The sequence below is a fragment of the Bubalus bubalis genome, chromosome 1, assembly GCF_019923935.1.
Source record: "Bubalus bubalis isolate 160015118507 breed Murrah chromosome 1, NDDB_SH_1, whole genome shotgun sequence".
Classification (NCBI taxonomy): Eukaryota; Metazoa; Chordata; class Mammalia; order Artiodactyla; family Bovidae; genus Bubalus; species Bubalus bubalis.
This window is the reverse complement of record NC_059157.1, coordinates 53,974,739-53,991,983: the sequence shown is the minus strand read 5'-3', so window position 1 is coordinate 53,991,983 and position 17,245 is coordinate 53,974,739.

Here is a 17,245-nt window from a genome sequence, read left to right as displayed (position 1 = left end):
CATGTTAAATCAAATAAGGCAAAAGTCAAGAATGGGAAAGATTTTGCAAGGTATACAAATAAATGCTTAGTATCTTTAACATGCAAAATGCATTTATATATTAATGAAAGTGAAAATAATCTAATAAAATGAGTAATACCCATGAAGCAGTAAATTGCAGAGGAAACGAGAGAAATATTCAAGATATTCTTATAGTTCATCAACATTGCTAATATCCCAAGGATTTCATGTGATGAATTGCTTTTCAACAATGAGATCAAGAGGATTAAAAGGGGGAATTTTCTGTTGTTAAGAGTGAAGAATAAGTTGTACTCAAGATTAATGCTCAGTTCGTTTGCTCAGTAGTGTATGATTCTTTGTGATCCCATGGACTGCAGCATACCAGGCCTCCCTGTCCATTGCCAACTTCCGGAGCTTGCTCAAACTCGTGTCTATCGAGTCGGTGATGCCATTCAACTGTCTCATCCTCTGTCATCCCCTTCTACTCCTGCCTTCAATCTTTCCCAGCATCAGGGTCTTTTCCAATGAGTCAGTTCTTCGCATCAGATGACCAAAGTATTAGAGCTTCAGCTTCAACATCAGTCCTTCTAATGAATATGCAGAACCAATTTCCTTTAGGATGGACTGGTTAGATCTCATTGCAGTTCAAGGGACTCTCAAGAGTCTTCTCCAACACCACAGTTCAAAAGCATCAATTTTTTGGCACTCAGCTTTCTTTATACTCCAACTTTCACATCCATACATGACTACTGGAAAAACCATAGCTTTGACTAGATGGACCTTTGTTGGCAAAGTAATGTGTCTGTTTTTAATATGCTGTTGAGGTTGGTGATAGCTCTTCTTCCAAGGAGTAAATGTCTTTTAATTTCATGGCTGTAGTCACCATCAGCAGTGATTTTGGAGCCCAAGAAAATAAAGTCTGTCATTGTTTCCATTGTTTACCATCTATTAGTCATGAAGTGATGGGACCAGATGTCCTGATTTTAGTTCTTTGAATGTTAAGCTTTAAGCCAACTTTTTCACTCTCCTCTTTCACTCTCATCAAGAGGCTCTTTAGTTCCTCTTTGCTTTCTACCATAAGGGTGGTGCCATCTGCATATCTGAGATTATTGATATTTCTCCCGGCAGTCTTGACTCCAGCTTGTGCTTCATCCAGCCTGGCATTCTCATGATGTACTCTGCATGTAAGTTAAATAAGCAGGGTGACAATATACAGCCTTGATGTATTCCTTTCACTATTTGGAATCAGTCTATTGTTCCATATCCAGTTCTAACTGTTGCTACTTGACCTGCATACAGATTTCTCAGGAGGCAGGTCAGGTGGTCTGGTATTCCCACCTCTTTTAAGAATGTTCCACAGTTTGTCACATCCACACAGTCAAAAGCTTTGGCATAGTCAGTAAAGCAGAAGCAGGTGTTTTTCTGGAACTCTCTTGCTTTTTTGATGATCCAACAGATGTTGGCAATTGGATCTCTGATTTCTCTGCTTTTTCTAAATCCAACTTGAACATCTGAAAATTCATAGTTCACATACTCTTGAAGCCTTTCTTGGAGAATTTTGAGCATTAACTTTGCTAGTGTGTGAGATTAATGTTAATAAGGGAACAAATTATTTTCATTTTCCAATTTAGTTCAATTGAGTCGCTCAGTCGTGTCTGACTCTTTGCGACCCCATGAATCACAGCACGCCAGGCCTCTCTGTCCAACACCAACTCCCAGAGTTCACTCAGACTCATGTGCATCGAGTCGGTGAGGCCATCCAGCCATCTCATCCTCTTTCATCCCCTCTCTTCCTGCCCTCAGTCCCTTCCAACATCAGGATCTTTTCCAAAGAGTCACTCTTCGGGTGAGGTGGCCAAAGTATTTGAGTTTCAGCATCAGCATCAGTCCTTACAATGAACACCCAGGACTGATCTCCTTCAGAATGGACTAGTTGGATCTCCTTGTAGTCCTAGGGACTCACAAGAGTCTTCTCCAACACCACAGTTCAAAAGCATCAATTCTTCGGCGCTCAGCATTCTTCACAGTCCAACTCTCACATCCATACATGACCACTGGAAAAACCAAGGCCTTGACTAGACAAACCTTTGTTGGCAAAGTAATATCTCTGCTTTAATATGCTATCTAGGTTGGTCATAACTTTCCTTCCAAGGAGTAGGCTTCTTTTAATTTCATGGCTGCAATCACCATCTGCAGTGATTTTGGAGCCCCCAAAATTAAAGTCTGAATCTATTTCCACTGTTTCCCCAGCTATTTACCATGAAGTGATGGGACCAGAAGCCATGATCTTAGTTTTCTGAAAGTTGAGCTTTAAGCCAACTTTGAAAAAAAAAAAAAAAGAGTGAAACTCTCCTCTTTCACTTTCATCAAGAGGCTTTTTAGTTCCTCTTCACTTTCTGCCATAAGGGTGTATTCTGGCAAGAATACGCAGAACTGTACAAAAAAATATCTTCACAACCCAAATAATCACCATGATATGATCACTCACCTAGAGCCAGACATCCTGGAATGTGAAGTCAAGTGGGCCTTAGAAATCATCTCTACTAACAAAGCTAGTGGAGGTGATGGAATTCCAGTTGAGCTATTTGAAATCCTGAAAGATGATGCTGTGAAAGTGCTGCACTCAATATGTCAGCAAATTTGGAAGACTCAGCAGTGGCCACAGGACTGGAAAAGGTCAGTTTTCATTCCAATCCCAAAGAAAGGCAATGACAAAGAATGCTCAAACTACCACACAATTGCACTCATCTCACACACCAGTAAAGTAATACTCAAAATTCTCCAAGCCAGACTTCAGCAATACGTGAACCGTGAACTTCCAGATGTTCAAGCTGGTTTTAGCAAAGGCAGAGGAACCAGAGTCCAAATTGCCAACATCAACATTGAAAAAGCAAGAGAGTTCCAGAAAAACATCTATTTCTGCTTTATTGACTATGCCAAAGCCTTTGACTGTGTGGATCACAATAAACTGTGAAAGATTCTGAAAGAGATGGGAATATCAGACCACCTGACCTGACTCTTGAGAAACTATATGCAGGTCAGGAAGCAACAGTTAGAACTAGACATGGAACAACAGACTGGTTCCAAATAGGAAAAGGAGTACATCAAGGCTGTATATTGTCACCCTGCTTATTAACTTCTATGCAGAGTACACCATGAGAAAGGCTGGGCTGGAAGAAGCACAAGCTGGAATCAAGATTGCTGGGAGAAATATCAATAACCTCAGATATACAGATGACACCACCCTTTTGGTATTTTCCAGTACAGCCGGTCAATAATTAAATTTTAAATTTTTATATGCATCTTTTTTTCAACAATTTCAATTTGAGGAATTTTCCAAAGGAAAAGTTGGATGCACATGCAAAGATATACTTATGTATCTTTATTTGAAACATTGTTTAAACCAGTGACTATTTTTAGGAAAAGAAACACAACCAAGTTCTCCTTAATAGAGTATTCATATAATTTGTTATTTCTAAACATTTTGAAAGAATATTGTTGAAGTGCTTAACAATATTTCTGTTTACCTGGCACTGCTTTTCTTTCACCAATTATGGCAGGAATTTGGTCATTTACTCCAGAGGACGAGTGCTAGACATGAAATGAAGAAAGAATCTTGATTTTGCTCCATTTAAGAGTTAAAAATGCACTCCTTTTTATTTAAGATATTTCAAACAGATTTCTGTTTTATGCAAATAAATCACACAGTACTATATTCAGTAACACACCATAAATATTTTTAGATATTGCTATGTAATAATACCCAGGGTATATTTCAAGGTAATTCAATTATAAGGTAACTGTATAGTTCTATTTATACCTTTTATATAGACTATGTAAGATAATAGAAGGAATAGAAATATATAGTACACTGTCCATGGAATTGTCCACACTAGAATATTGAAGTGAAGCCTTTCCCTTCTCCAGGGTATCTTTCCAACCCAGGTATATAACCCAGGTCTCCTGCATTGCAGGCAGATTCCTTACCAGCTGAGCCACAATTGAAGCCCACATATAATGCAAGATTCTTCATGTTGAAACACATAGATTAAATAAATATTCATGTAAATATATATGTAAAACTCAGAATATAATCAGTTTACTCTTGCAGCAGTAACACCATTCCCCAGAAGAGCTGAAATCTCAGAGTGAGATGATATGAAATGTAGAAGTGGATTCAGGGAAAGTCATCATTATCAAAGATCTGTCTCTGAACCTGTTGATGCAGTGGTCCTGCCCTAACATAAGCAGAGGCTACCAGAAACATTTACTCCTGGGCAATTTTCCCATTAAATTAATAATAATAACACTAGCAGTAGCAGCAGCAGCAGTAGTAGTAGGAAATAATAATAATAGAAAGATCATCTCTGAGGAGAACCTAGTATGGATGAAGGGCCATGAAAGATAAGCAAAGGAAAACATAAGGTAATGATGAACCCCTCAAAATGGCTGGAGTGATAAAACTGAATTATCCAACTTGGAATGAAAATCTAAAGCAATTCATGCCCAGAATAAAAGATTGCTCTACTTCTATCCCAACAATGGGTGTCTACTCACATTGCTACTCCTCACTGTCACCCCTAAAATCATTCTGTGGCTTCATGTTTCTGTCCACTTAAGAGTAAATGGACCTGCACTAATGGGAAAACAAACAAAAAAAAAAACAGCATTTGCGATAATGACCAGCCTGGATGTTCATTCATAAGTAGGAACCATCAAAGAGTGCATGTCTTCAGAAGAAAATTAATAGAAGAAAAGAAAAAATCAAGAATAAACAACCATCTAATTATGTAATAAATTAATGCTCTGGAAGATAAATCTTAGGATACTTTTCTGTATACAGAGTTGGAGAATTGAAATGTAAGAAAAAATACACTTAGAGATTCATGGCATAAACATTTAGTAGTAGAATATTGTCAAGAAAAATACTTGGAAAAAAAGCAATGAAAATATAGAAGCAAATAAAACCTAATATTACTGATTTCCATTCACATAAAGAGTCAACTATCTGTTGGAAAGAACCCATTATGTAAAAAGCACAAATTTTAAAAGTATCTTCCATAAAGTTAAATACAACCTAAGGTAATTTCTGAGCTCTACTAGTTTCTAGAAAGCTGTAAAAATTAATGGAGGGCATGAAGATGGAATGGGCTGCCCTAGTGGCTCAGATGGTAAAGAATCAACCTGCAATGCAGGAAACCTGGGTTTGATCCTTGGGCTGGGAAGAACCCCTGGAGGAAGGCATGGCAAGTCACTCTAGTATTCTTGCCTGGAGAATCCCCATGGACAGAGGAACCTGGTTGGCTACAGTCCATTGGGTAGCAAGGAGTCAGACATGACTGAGCAACCAAGCACGCACGTATGAAGATGGGATTGACTAACCAGTTATCTGAATGAAAGGTGGACTAGCATCAGTCATGCCATTAACAAACATGAACCAAAAGTTAAAGAAATAACTGATTTTTAATATTATTTTCAAATGGATGTTTCAGTTTATAGATTGGAGAAGGCAATGGCACCCCACTCCAGTACTCTTGCCTGGAAAATCCCATGGGCGGAGGAGCCTGGTGGGCTGCAGTCCATGGGGTCGCTAAGAGTCGGACACAACTGAGCGACTTCACTTTCATTTTTCACTTTCATACATTGGAGAAGGAAATGGCAACCCACTCCAGTGTACTTGCCTGGAGAATCCCAGGGACGGGGGAGCCTGGTGGGCTGCCGTCTATTGGGTTGCACAGAGTCGGACACGAGGGAAGCGACTTAGCAGCAGCAGCAGCAGTTTATAGATATATCTGCCAACAGACAAGGTGCAGAATACATCATTTTTCACTGTTAAATAAAATTACTCAAATCTTATTCATCATTCCCTACATTTCTGTGTGTAAATTGATAAATCCATGTATTTTTTTTTTTTTTTTGCTAGACCTTACTTAGTTTGAGCATATGTTTTTCAATCATCGTTTTCTCCAATGTCTGGAATCCATCTGGAAAACTGAAAAACAAAACAAAACACAGACTTCTGGGTACTTTTTGGTTTCTGAAATTAAGAATGTCTACAGAGAAAAATTTTAAGTCAGTTTTCCTAGTCAAAATTTCAACTCTGGCAATTGGCTTAACTTTTATCCATTTGCAAGCCAACTATCCATTATGTATATTGCTCATTCCAACTACCTACATATGCTAGAAAAATTGATATAGTAGAGAAGACATATCATAAATGTGAAAATAAGTTATTGATATAATTAATAAATCATTGATATAAAGCAATGTTTAATTTCTTCATAAACAGTAATCAGGTAACCAACAACTCTTGAGATTTTTTTTAACACTATGGCAAAACTGAATTTCTCACCTTTCCACTCATACAATTGCATTCTCCAATATTATTACATTCCAGGACTTCTTAAATGGCTCAATGGTAAAATAATTCACCTGCCAATCCCTGAGACATAAGATACATGGGTTCGATCCCTTGGTTGGAAAGATCCCCTGGAGAAGTAAACAGCAACCACTCCAGAGTTCTTGACTGGGAAATCCCATTGACAGAGGAGCCTGGGAGGCTACGGTCCTTGGGGCCGCAAATAGCTGGACACTACTGAGCACACACATGTGTTATTATGTTTTCTCCTTGACAGGATGTCTGACTTTTCCTTTTATTATTCTTGTCCTCTAAATCTAAACATTAGTTAGGTCCTGTTATATCTGTGTTCAAACATTCAAATAATTGTTACATGTCTCCTGCTGTCACTATTTAATCTTAAATATCCATGGGTCACAACCTGTCATTTATAAAGGTGAACTTCAATCTCCCCTCTCTCACATGCCTTACCCTGGCAAGTCATCCTATATTTCTCCCCAGACCACTGTTCATCCCAACAAATACCTTCAATGGCAATCAGGAGCCAGACTTTCAGGTAACCTGTGTATATATAATTAAGTAGGACATTTTGAGGTAGCCTAAGGCACTAGACTTACCATACAAATTTCATTCAGACAAATTAGTTCACTTTTCCTGGCATCAGTCTTCAAATACTGTCATATCTCTTTTTGAGTCATAATTACTAACACTGGATTTATCTTAAATTTAGTTGTGGAGTTTTTGAAAACATATGTGCCTATATCAAGCCCCACATATTATGGATCTGTCATTCTTGGATGAGTCCAGATTTGAGTATTTCTGATCAAACACCACAAATTTCCATGTTACTTTTTTACATTGAATCTTCTCCTTATTACCAAAGGTTCAAATTCCCCTACCCCTTTAGACATATCTCAAATGTTAAATGTTATAATTTCTATGAAGTCTTCCCTTATAAATCTTCTACCCCAATTTCGAGAGGACTTTTCAGTCCCCTCATATGTGACTGCATTTGATATGGTATGAACATATCATTCAATCCATCAGTTCAGTTCAGTTCAGTTCAGTCGCTCAGTCTTTTTTTTTTTTTTTTGCTAGACCTTACTTAGTTTGGGCATATGTTTTTCAATCATGGTTTTCTCCAATGTCTGGAATCCATCTGGAAAAATGAAAAACTATTTTCTTCCACCAGCATGCTGGTGGAATGCTGTGGTCTTTTTATGGCTGAATAATAAAATATTCCATCCAAAAGGAGATCAGTCCTGGGTGTTCATTGGAAGGACTGATGCTGAAGCTGAAACTCCAATACTTTGGCCACCTCATCCGAAGAGTTGACTCATTGGAAAAGACCCTGATGCTGGGAGGAATTGGGGGCAGGAGGAGAAGGGGATGATGGAGGATGAGATGGCTGGATGGCATCACCAACTCAATGCACGTGAGTTTGAGTGAACTCCGGGAGTTGGTGATGGACAAGGAGGCCTGGCGTGCTGTGATTCATGGGGTCGCAAAGAGTGGGACATGACTGAGCGACTGAACTGAACTGACTGAATATTCAATTGTGTGTATGTACCACAGCTTAAAAATTAGTTTTGATTGGAGGATCGTTGCTTTACAATATTGTGTTGGCTTCTTCCATATATCAACATGAATCAGCCCTAGGCATATGTATATTCTCTCCCTCCTGAGCCTCTCTTCCACCTCCCACTCCATCTCACCCCTCTAGGTTATCACAGAGTGCCAGAGTCCCTGAGTCATGCAGTAAATTTCCACTAGCTCTTATGGTAATGTAACCCACTCCCTCCTTTCTCCCCTGTGTCCACAAGCCTGTTTTTTATGTCTGCATCTCTGTTGCTGCCCTGAAAATAGGTTAATTAGTACCATTTTTCTAGATTTCATATGTATGTACTAATATATGATATATGATATTTGTCTTTCTCTTTCTGACTTACTTCACCCTGTATAATAGGTTCTAGGTTTATCTACCTTAGAATTGAGTCAAATGCGGTCTTTTTTATGGCTGAGTAATATTCCCTTGTGTATATGCACCACAGTTTCTTTATCCATTCATCTGTCAGTGGACATCTAGGTTGCTTCCATGTCCTAGCTATTGTAAATAGTGCTGCGATGAACAAGAGGTGCACTTTTCAATTATGCTTTCCTCAGGGAATATGCCCAGCAGTGGGATTGTTGGGTCATATAATAGTTTTATTCCTAGTTTTTTTTTTTTTTTTTTTTTTTTTTTAAGGAATCTAATCTCCATACAATTCTCAACGATGGCTGTATCAGTTTCCATTCCCACCAACAGTGCAAGAAGTTCCCCTTTTCTCCATACCCTCTCCAGCATTTATTGTTTGTGGGTTTTTTATGGTGGTCATTCAGATTGGTGTGAGGTGATACCTCATTGTAATTTTGATCTGCATTTCTCTACTAATGAGCAATGTTGAGCATTTTTAATGTGCTTGTTAGCCATGTATATATCTTCTTTGAAGAAAGTTCTGTTTGGGTCTTCTTCTCACTTTTTGACTGGGTTGTTTCTCTGGTATTGAGCTGAATGAGCTTCTTGTATATTTTGGAGATTAATCTTTTGTCAGTTGTTTCATTTGCTATTATATCTCCCATTATGAGGGTTGTTTTTTTCACTTTGTTTATAGCTTCCTTCACTGTGCAAAAGCTTTTAAATTTAATTAGGTCCCATTTGTTTATTTTTGTTCTTATTTTGATTATTATAGAAGGTGGATCATAGAGGATCTTGCTGTGATTTACTTAGATGAGTGTTCTGCCTATGTTTTCTTCTAGGAGTTTTATAGTTTCTGGTCTTACATTTAGGTTTATAATCCATATTGAGTTTATCTTTGTGTATTTTTCACAGAACTAAAACAAAGTTATCACAAATAGTATGCAAACACAGAAGACCCCAAATAGCCAAAGCAATATTGAGAAAGAAGAATGGAGTTGGAGGAATCAACCTGACTGACTTCAGACTATACACAAAGCTATAGTCACCAAGGTAGTATGGTACTGGCATAAAAACAGAAATACAGACCAATGGAGCAAGACAGAAAGCCCAGGGATAAACCCACACATGTATGGGCATGTTATCTTTGACAAAGGAGGCAGGAATATACAAAGGCCAAAAGACAGCCTCTTCAATAATTAGTGCTGGGAAAACTGGACAGCCACATGTAAGAGAATGAAATCAGAACACTTCCTAACACCATGAAACTTTTTCCTAAGAAGTAAAATGATGGTCTTGGGGGGAAGTTTAAACAAATATCCGGGGCTTCCCAGGTGGGGCTAGGGGTAAAGAATCTCCTTCCAATGCAGAAGACTCAAGAGACAAGGATTCAATCCCTGGGTCAGAAAGATCCTCTGGAGTAGAAAATGACAACTCACTCCAATATTCTTGCCTGGGAAATGCCATGGACAGAAGAGTCTGGCAGTCGACTTTTATTGTAGCCACAAAGAGTGGAAAACGACTGAGAACACACACATACACACAGAGGACGTCTTGGTAAAAGTAGGCAGATGACAAATGGGTAAAACTGAACATCGGCTTCCCATAGCTCAGACAAAATCATGTTGTTTGATGTACAGGAACAGCTAATACTGCAATGCCCCTAAAACTGGTATGGTGAGTCTGTAATTTTAGAAAATGGTTGATAATTCCATAGGGGAAATTTACAGTCATTTCCAGACTTTAGCACAGGCCAGAAACATGTAGAGTTCTTACTAAAAGGCCTATTTCTGAGCTCTAACTCAAAAGTGTCTGATCTAGTAGGTTTGAGTGTTCCTCATGTGCAGGTCTTACCAGAGCCTTTAGAGGCAAATGGCTGAGGGAAAGGGAACTCTTAGCTCTTTCTCTATGATTGAGAGAAGCTTTGCTGTCATGCTGAGAATGTGTTTTTCTCTAGAGTTTGAGTCCCAAAGTCTATGAACTCATGCAAAATCCACTCTTACGTATGTTCATACACCTGTTTCCTTTTCTTCTCTTTCAGTTAAGTTAGAATCAAGCAATGTCTATGAGATGGCAACTTTCAGTGAGGGCATGTAGACTCTATAGCTGTGGACATAAATGGTGAAGAGGATAGAATTCATGTACAGCGAACATGATTGGCAAAGAGCCATCGCCAAAATGTATGTGTGCATATATTAACTTCATTGTAGTTAATTGGAAAACTTGCTTTTCCATTCAAAAGGTCCACGTGGGTCCAAACTCTAATTTAAAAGATTTTTACCCATAGGGTAAGTTTATGACTCTAAACTGACTATTTGAATTGAGCAATGAAGTGTAATTTAGAAAGAGCAGAGAGAGCACTGGTGTTTATTTTCATTGGAAAATGACCATCAGGTCCCAAATTTTAATATATGTCCTCTAATCTATTACTGTTCACACATAGTTTTTCTTAATTATCTATATAGTATCATCTGGTTCCCATTCAGCTAAAGATGACTTGAAATATGTCACAACTATGTTAGAACTGCCAATGAAAAATTATACTTAATCTTTGACTTTTAACTCTGATGTATGTACTGGCTTAGGTTGTGTTTACAAATATTTTGGAAGGCAGCTTTCATACTTTAGTTCTTGAGCAGATAGTTATGTATGGTATTTTATTTCCTGATGTTTATCAATAGCATTCCATTATATCCTTTACTGGCATACTTAGGAACTAAATGATTGACCTATTGGATTTACACTAGCATCAGTGAAAGAGGGAAAGTCAAAAATGTTTGTTTCATGTGAATTCCTACAGCAAAAATACAGTCTCTTAGCAAATCTTCCAGTTTGCTTTTTTGAAATAATTCAGAGCTCCTTTCTTTACCCTAGTCTGCAAGAGGATAATACTAAATCCCTGATACAAGCGTATCTGTATGTATTTATTCTGGCAGTAATAGTCATAGAATATTCAAGAAAATATTCAATTTAATTTCTCATAAACCTTACCTCAGCATCAGAAGGGCTGATGCTGAAGCTGAAACTCCAATACTTGGCTTACCCGATGTGAGGAACTGACTCATTTGAAAAGACCCTGAAGCTGGGAAAGATTGAAGGCAGGAGGAGAAGGGGACAACAGAAGATGAGATAGTTGGATGGCATCATTGACTCAATGGACATGAGTTTGAGTAAGCCCCAGAAGTTGGTGATGGACAGGGAAGCCTGGCATGCTGCAGTCCACAGTATCGCAAACAGTCGGACACAACTGAGCAAATGAACTGAACTGAACTGAACTGAAACCTTACCTCAGAACCCATTTGCTTTTATCCTTCCAATGAGTGACATTTAAGCCTAGTTAAAAGAAATCAGGGATTTTTTTTTTTTTTTTGGCTTGTGACAACCATGATTAGTATAGAATGAATATGTCTAATATATATATATGGGATTAATATATATGCATATTAAGTCTGAGCACCAAAATATTGATGCTTTTAAGATTCTTGAGAGTCCCTTAGACTGCGAGGAGATCCAACCAGTCCATCCTAAAGGAAATCAGTTCTGAATATTCATTGGAAGGACTGATGCTGAAGCTGAAGCTCCAGTACTTTGGCCACCTGATGAGAAGAACTGATTCACTGGCAAAGACCCTAATGCTTTCAAAGATTGAAGGCGGGAGGAGAAGGAGACGACAGAGGATGAGCTGGTTGGATGGCATCACCAACTCGATGGACATGAGTTTGAGCAAGCTCTGGGAGCTGGTGATGGACGGGAAACCTGATGTGCTACAATTCATGGGGTCACAAGGAGTCAAACATGACTGAGCAACTGAACTAAACTGATATGTATATATATACATACACTTTTTTTTTAATTTTTCAAACAAGAAAGAAAGAGCCTAGATAAAATTGTAAGAAATATATGTACACTTGCACAAACATCCATTATATATGTTCAATGATATTACATATGTTTAAAAGTTCCATATCTTCAAAGCAAGCATAAGTAAGAAGTGAGGAAGTAAATAAATTTAAAATGGCTTTTTAAAGTGCTTTAGGTACATTTCATTTACTGAACTGTTTGTATAAAAGCCATTTAAGATGTTTATTTGTCTTTTCTGATGTTATTTTTGGCAAAAAGATCCTGTGTTGAATTACTTTGTTTATGTACAGAGAAGAAATAGTGAAAGACTGATTTCTTGATACTATAAATTGTTTTATAGTTGCTATAGGTTTCATTTACCTTTTTTAAAATGTATTATATTTGTCAATAGAGGAGGAAAAATGTTATTTTCCTCCTTCTATGAAAGCAAACTGTCTTTTCTTACTCATAAAAAATAAACAAGATAATATGTAGTTTCCATTTCCGAAATGGGATATTCCATTAATATAAATTGAAGAGTAGCTTGGTAAACATTTATTCTTAATATGTATCTACTTAAAGCTTTTTTGTTTGATGTATTGATGTAAAATTTATTTGCCAATTTAAATTTTTGAATCACTTAGCTACTGAACACGTGAAGTGGGTGGAGGCACATGAGTATACATGAACAACCAATAGCACTGAGTTGTTTTTCTACTCAGTTTTAATTTTATAAAATTAATGACAATATGCATTTGCAATCAACTTTGCTTTCCATCCTTCAACCTCTTAGTAGTAAATACATCCATGAGTATTGTTTACTTTTTTTTTTACTACTGTAGCTTATTACTTTATATGATGGATCTTATTTTGAAGATGTGTTCTGGTGAGAATATGCAAAAATTTCTCTGTGGCATGCTCACACAATCATAATTCTAGGCATTTTCATCTTCATTAAAAGTTGCTGAATGACTTTTCCATGTGGCTTTACAAATTTACACTTTTACTCCCTGTTTCCAAGTTCATTCTTTCCACACTTCCTCTCAATCTGTGATGTTAACAGATTGCAGCAATGTAAAAAATAAAACAGATCAATATACTATTATGACTTAGGGAAATGCCCAGGATATACTTTATTTAAAAAAAATGATAGAAAAAATGTCAAATTAGAATGTGTGATGTGATCTGATTTTGGTCAATCTATATAATAAATGTGAACTAATGAATTGCAAGATCTAAGATGATGCACAGCAAATGTTTAGAATCATTACCTCCGGAACATGAACTTGAAGTGCAAGAATGAAAGACTAAATTTTTTCTCGTGATATTTTGTATTACTTGAATTGTTTTAATCAGCAAATAATACTTAGTCATTATAAACTAACTGATTATTGTAAGTTAAAGATGTAAGAGAACACAAAGAACACTAATATCCTTACACATGACATATGCAAAGGGACAGCCACTGAATTTCAAGAATAATCATGTCTCTAGGAGAAGGCTCAGAGGGTAAAGCATCTGCCTGCAATGCAGGAGATCTGGGTTTGATCCCTGGGTCAGGAAGATCCCCTAGAGAAGGAAATGGCAACCCACTCCAGTACTCTTGCCTGGAAAATCCCATGGACAGAGAAGCCTGGTAGACTATAGTCCATGGGGTCACAAAGACTCAGACACGACTGAGTGACTTCACTTTCACTTTCAAGAGAATAGTGAGGGTTGCCAGAGCCATAATGTAGAGGTGTGTAAATTGTGCACTTCACAATTCTTGGGACAGGATTCAAATAGGCTACTCTTTGAATGAGCTGCCCTGATGGTTCAGCAGTACAGAATCTGCCTGCAATGCAGGAGATGCAGGAGACCATGGGTTCGATTTCAGGATCAGGAAGAAAATGTGGAAGAGGGCATGACAACCCGCTGCAGTGTTCTTGCCAGGAGAATCCCATGGACAGAGGAGCCTGGTGGGCTACAGTTCATGGGGTTGTAAAGAGTCAGACAAGACTGAAGCAAGTCAGCATGCACAAGCTCACTTCTTGAATGAATTTCCTAGAGCTGTGTTGTGCATAATCAGTCTAGTTTCTTGTCTTTACAAATGGTAATGCAATATTAACACAAGCTGTCTTATCAGCACTGACATTTAGGAAATTTTGCTGACTATAAAAACTTAAGAAAATCAGTTTTAAAAATTGTTAAATATAAAAAAATTGATATATGTGTTATTTGCTTTAAAAATTTTTGTGAATGTTTTATCAACTGTGAGTATCTTAAGTCTTGCTAATTTTTAGACCTTGAGTGATTTCACAAATACATCCTCAAATATACGATAGCATGTCATTTATTTTAATTTTAATTTGAATAATTGTATTGGCCTTAAATTGGCAGAAATAATTAGTGAATAGTTAACAATGGGGCTTGCAGGTGGTACAGTAGAAAAGAATCCATGCTGACAATGCAGAGACTCAAGAGATGCAGGTTTGATCCCTGAGTTGGGAAGATGCCCTGGAGAAGGAAATGGCAACCCACTCCAGTTCTTCCCTGGGAAATCCCATGGACGAAGAAGCCTGGTGGGCTATAGTCCATGGGGTCACAAAGACTCAGACACGACTAAGCATGCACACACCTGTCTAATTATTGCTAACAGAAGCATTGAACTGCATATACATATAGTTGTAATATATATGGATTTTATGTATGGAAAATAGAGAAATCACACATGAATATGCCTTTATTACATGTGTTTCATTTGCATGATTAAAACATAATGCTACTTACCAGAATCACATTGTTCATAGGCAAATAAAACTTTCTTCACATTGAATTTATGACAACACAAGGTATATGACTTTTTGCCTGGGAAACTATTACCAAACAGAAGGAAAAAAAAAGCTTTTCATTAAATTTCTTAAACAGAGAGTTCAAGAATCTAGAAGAAAAAAAACATTTCCAGCAATATATGAACTTCTAAATCTATTATATCCTTTGATTATATCCTTTGCAGCCAAAGACAGAGAAGCTCTATACAGTCAGCAACAACAAGACTGGGAGCTGACTGTGGCTCAGATCATGAACTCCTTATTGCCAAATTCAGACTGAAATTGAATGAAGTGGGGAAAACCACTAGACCATTCAGGTGTGAGCTAAATCAAATCCCTTATGATTATACAGTGGAAGTGAGAAAGAGATTTAGGGGACTAGATCTGATAGGCAGAGTGCCTGATGTACTATGGATGGAGGTTTGTGACATTGTGCAAGAGACAGGGATCAAGAACATCCCCAAGAAAAAGAAATGCAAAAAAGCAAAATGGCTGTCTGAAGAGGCTTTACAAATAGCTGTGAGAAGAAGAGAAGCGAAAAGCAAAGAAGAAAAGGAAAGATATACCCATTTGAATGCAGAGTTCCAAAAAATAACAAGGATAGATAAGAAAGCCTTCCTCAGCAATCAATGCAAAGAAATAGAGGAAAACAGTACAATGGGAAAGACTAGGGATCTCTTCAAGAAAATTAGAGATACCAAGGGAACATTTCATGTAAAGATGGGCTCAATAAAGAAAGCTGAGTGCCAAAGAATTGATGCTTTTGAACTGTGGTATTGGAGAAGACTCCTGAGAGTCCCTTGGACTGAAAGGAAATCCAACCAGTCCATTCTAAAGGAGATCAGCCCTGGGTGTTCTTTGGAAGGAATGATGCTAAAGTTGAAACTCCAGTACTTTGGCCACCTCATGCAAAGAGTTGACTCATTGGAAAAGACTCTGATGCTGGGAGGGATTGGGGGCGGGAGGAGAAGGGGACGACAGAGGATGAGATGGCTGGATGGCATCACCGACTCAATGGAGATGAGTCTGAGTGAACTCCGGGAGTTGGTGATGGACAGGGAGGCCTGGTGTGCTGCAATTCATGGAGTCGCAAAGAGTCGGACACGACTGAGCGACTGAACTGAACTGAACTGACAGCTACAGATGGTGACTGCAGCAATGAAATTAAAGACGCTTATTCCTTGGAAGGAAAGTTATGACCAATCTAGACAGCATAGTAAAAAGTAAAGACATTACTTTGCCAACAAAATCCATCTAGTCAAGGCTATGGTTTTCCCAGTGGTCATGTATGGATGTGAGAGTTGGACTATAAAGAAGGCTGAGCGCAGAAGAATTGACACTTTAGAACTGTGGTGTTGGAGAAAACTCTTGAGACTCCCTTGGGCTGTAAGGAGATCCAACCGGTCCATCCTAAAGGAGATCAGTCCTGGGTGTTCATTGGAAAGACTGATGCTGAAGCTGAAATTCTAATACTTTGGCCACCTGATGGGGAGAGCTGACTCATTGGAAAAGACCCTGATGCTGGGAAAGATTGAGGGCAGGAGGAGAAGGGGACGACAGAGGATGAGATGGTTGCATGACATCACTGACTCAATGGACATAAGTTTGGGTGGACTCCAGGAGTTGGTGATAGAAAGGGAGGCCTGGTGTGCTGTGGTTCATGGGGTCGCAAAGAGTTGGACACAACTGAGTGACTGAACTGAACTGAACTGAATTCTATTACTGTCATTTTTATGATAATAGGTGCAGAATGATGGCACCCCACTCCAGTATTCTTGCCTGGAAAATCCCGTGGACGGAGGAGCCTGGTGGGCTGCAGTCCATGGGGTCGCTAGGAGTCGGACATGACTGAGCGACTTCACTTTCACTTTTCACTTTCATGCATTGGAGAAGGAAATGGCAACCCACTCCAGTGTTCTTGCCTGGAGAATCCCAGGGATGGCGAAGCCTGGTGGGCTGCCGTCTATGGGGTCGCACAGAGTCGGACACGACCGAAGCAACTTTACAGCAGCAGCAGCAGCAATACCAGTGTATGGGGGTAAATGTAGTAGGCATTTATGTTTATATATATTCAGTGAATTATGATCCATTTTCTTATTCATGCATGTTTTTCCTGAGTTTGAAAATTGAAATTGAAATGTAAGCATATACATTCATATCTACATATTGTCTCTATATATTTGGTCATGATTAGTAGTTTTTTCATCCACTTTAATGTGATTTTAGAGTTTTAAACAAGATTACAGCTGTTAGCTGGTTACTATTTGTAAAATACTGACCTAC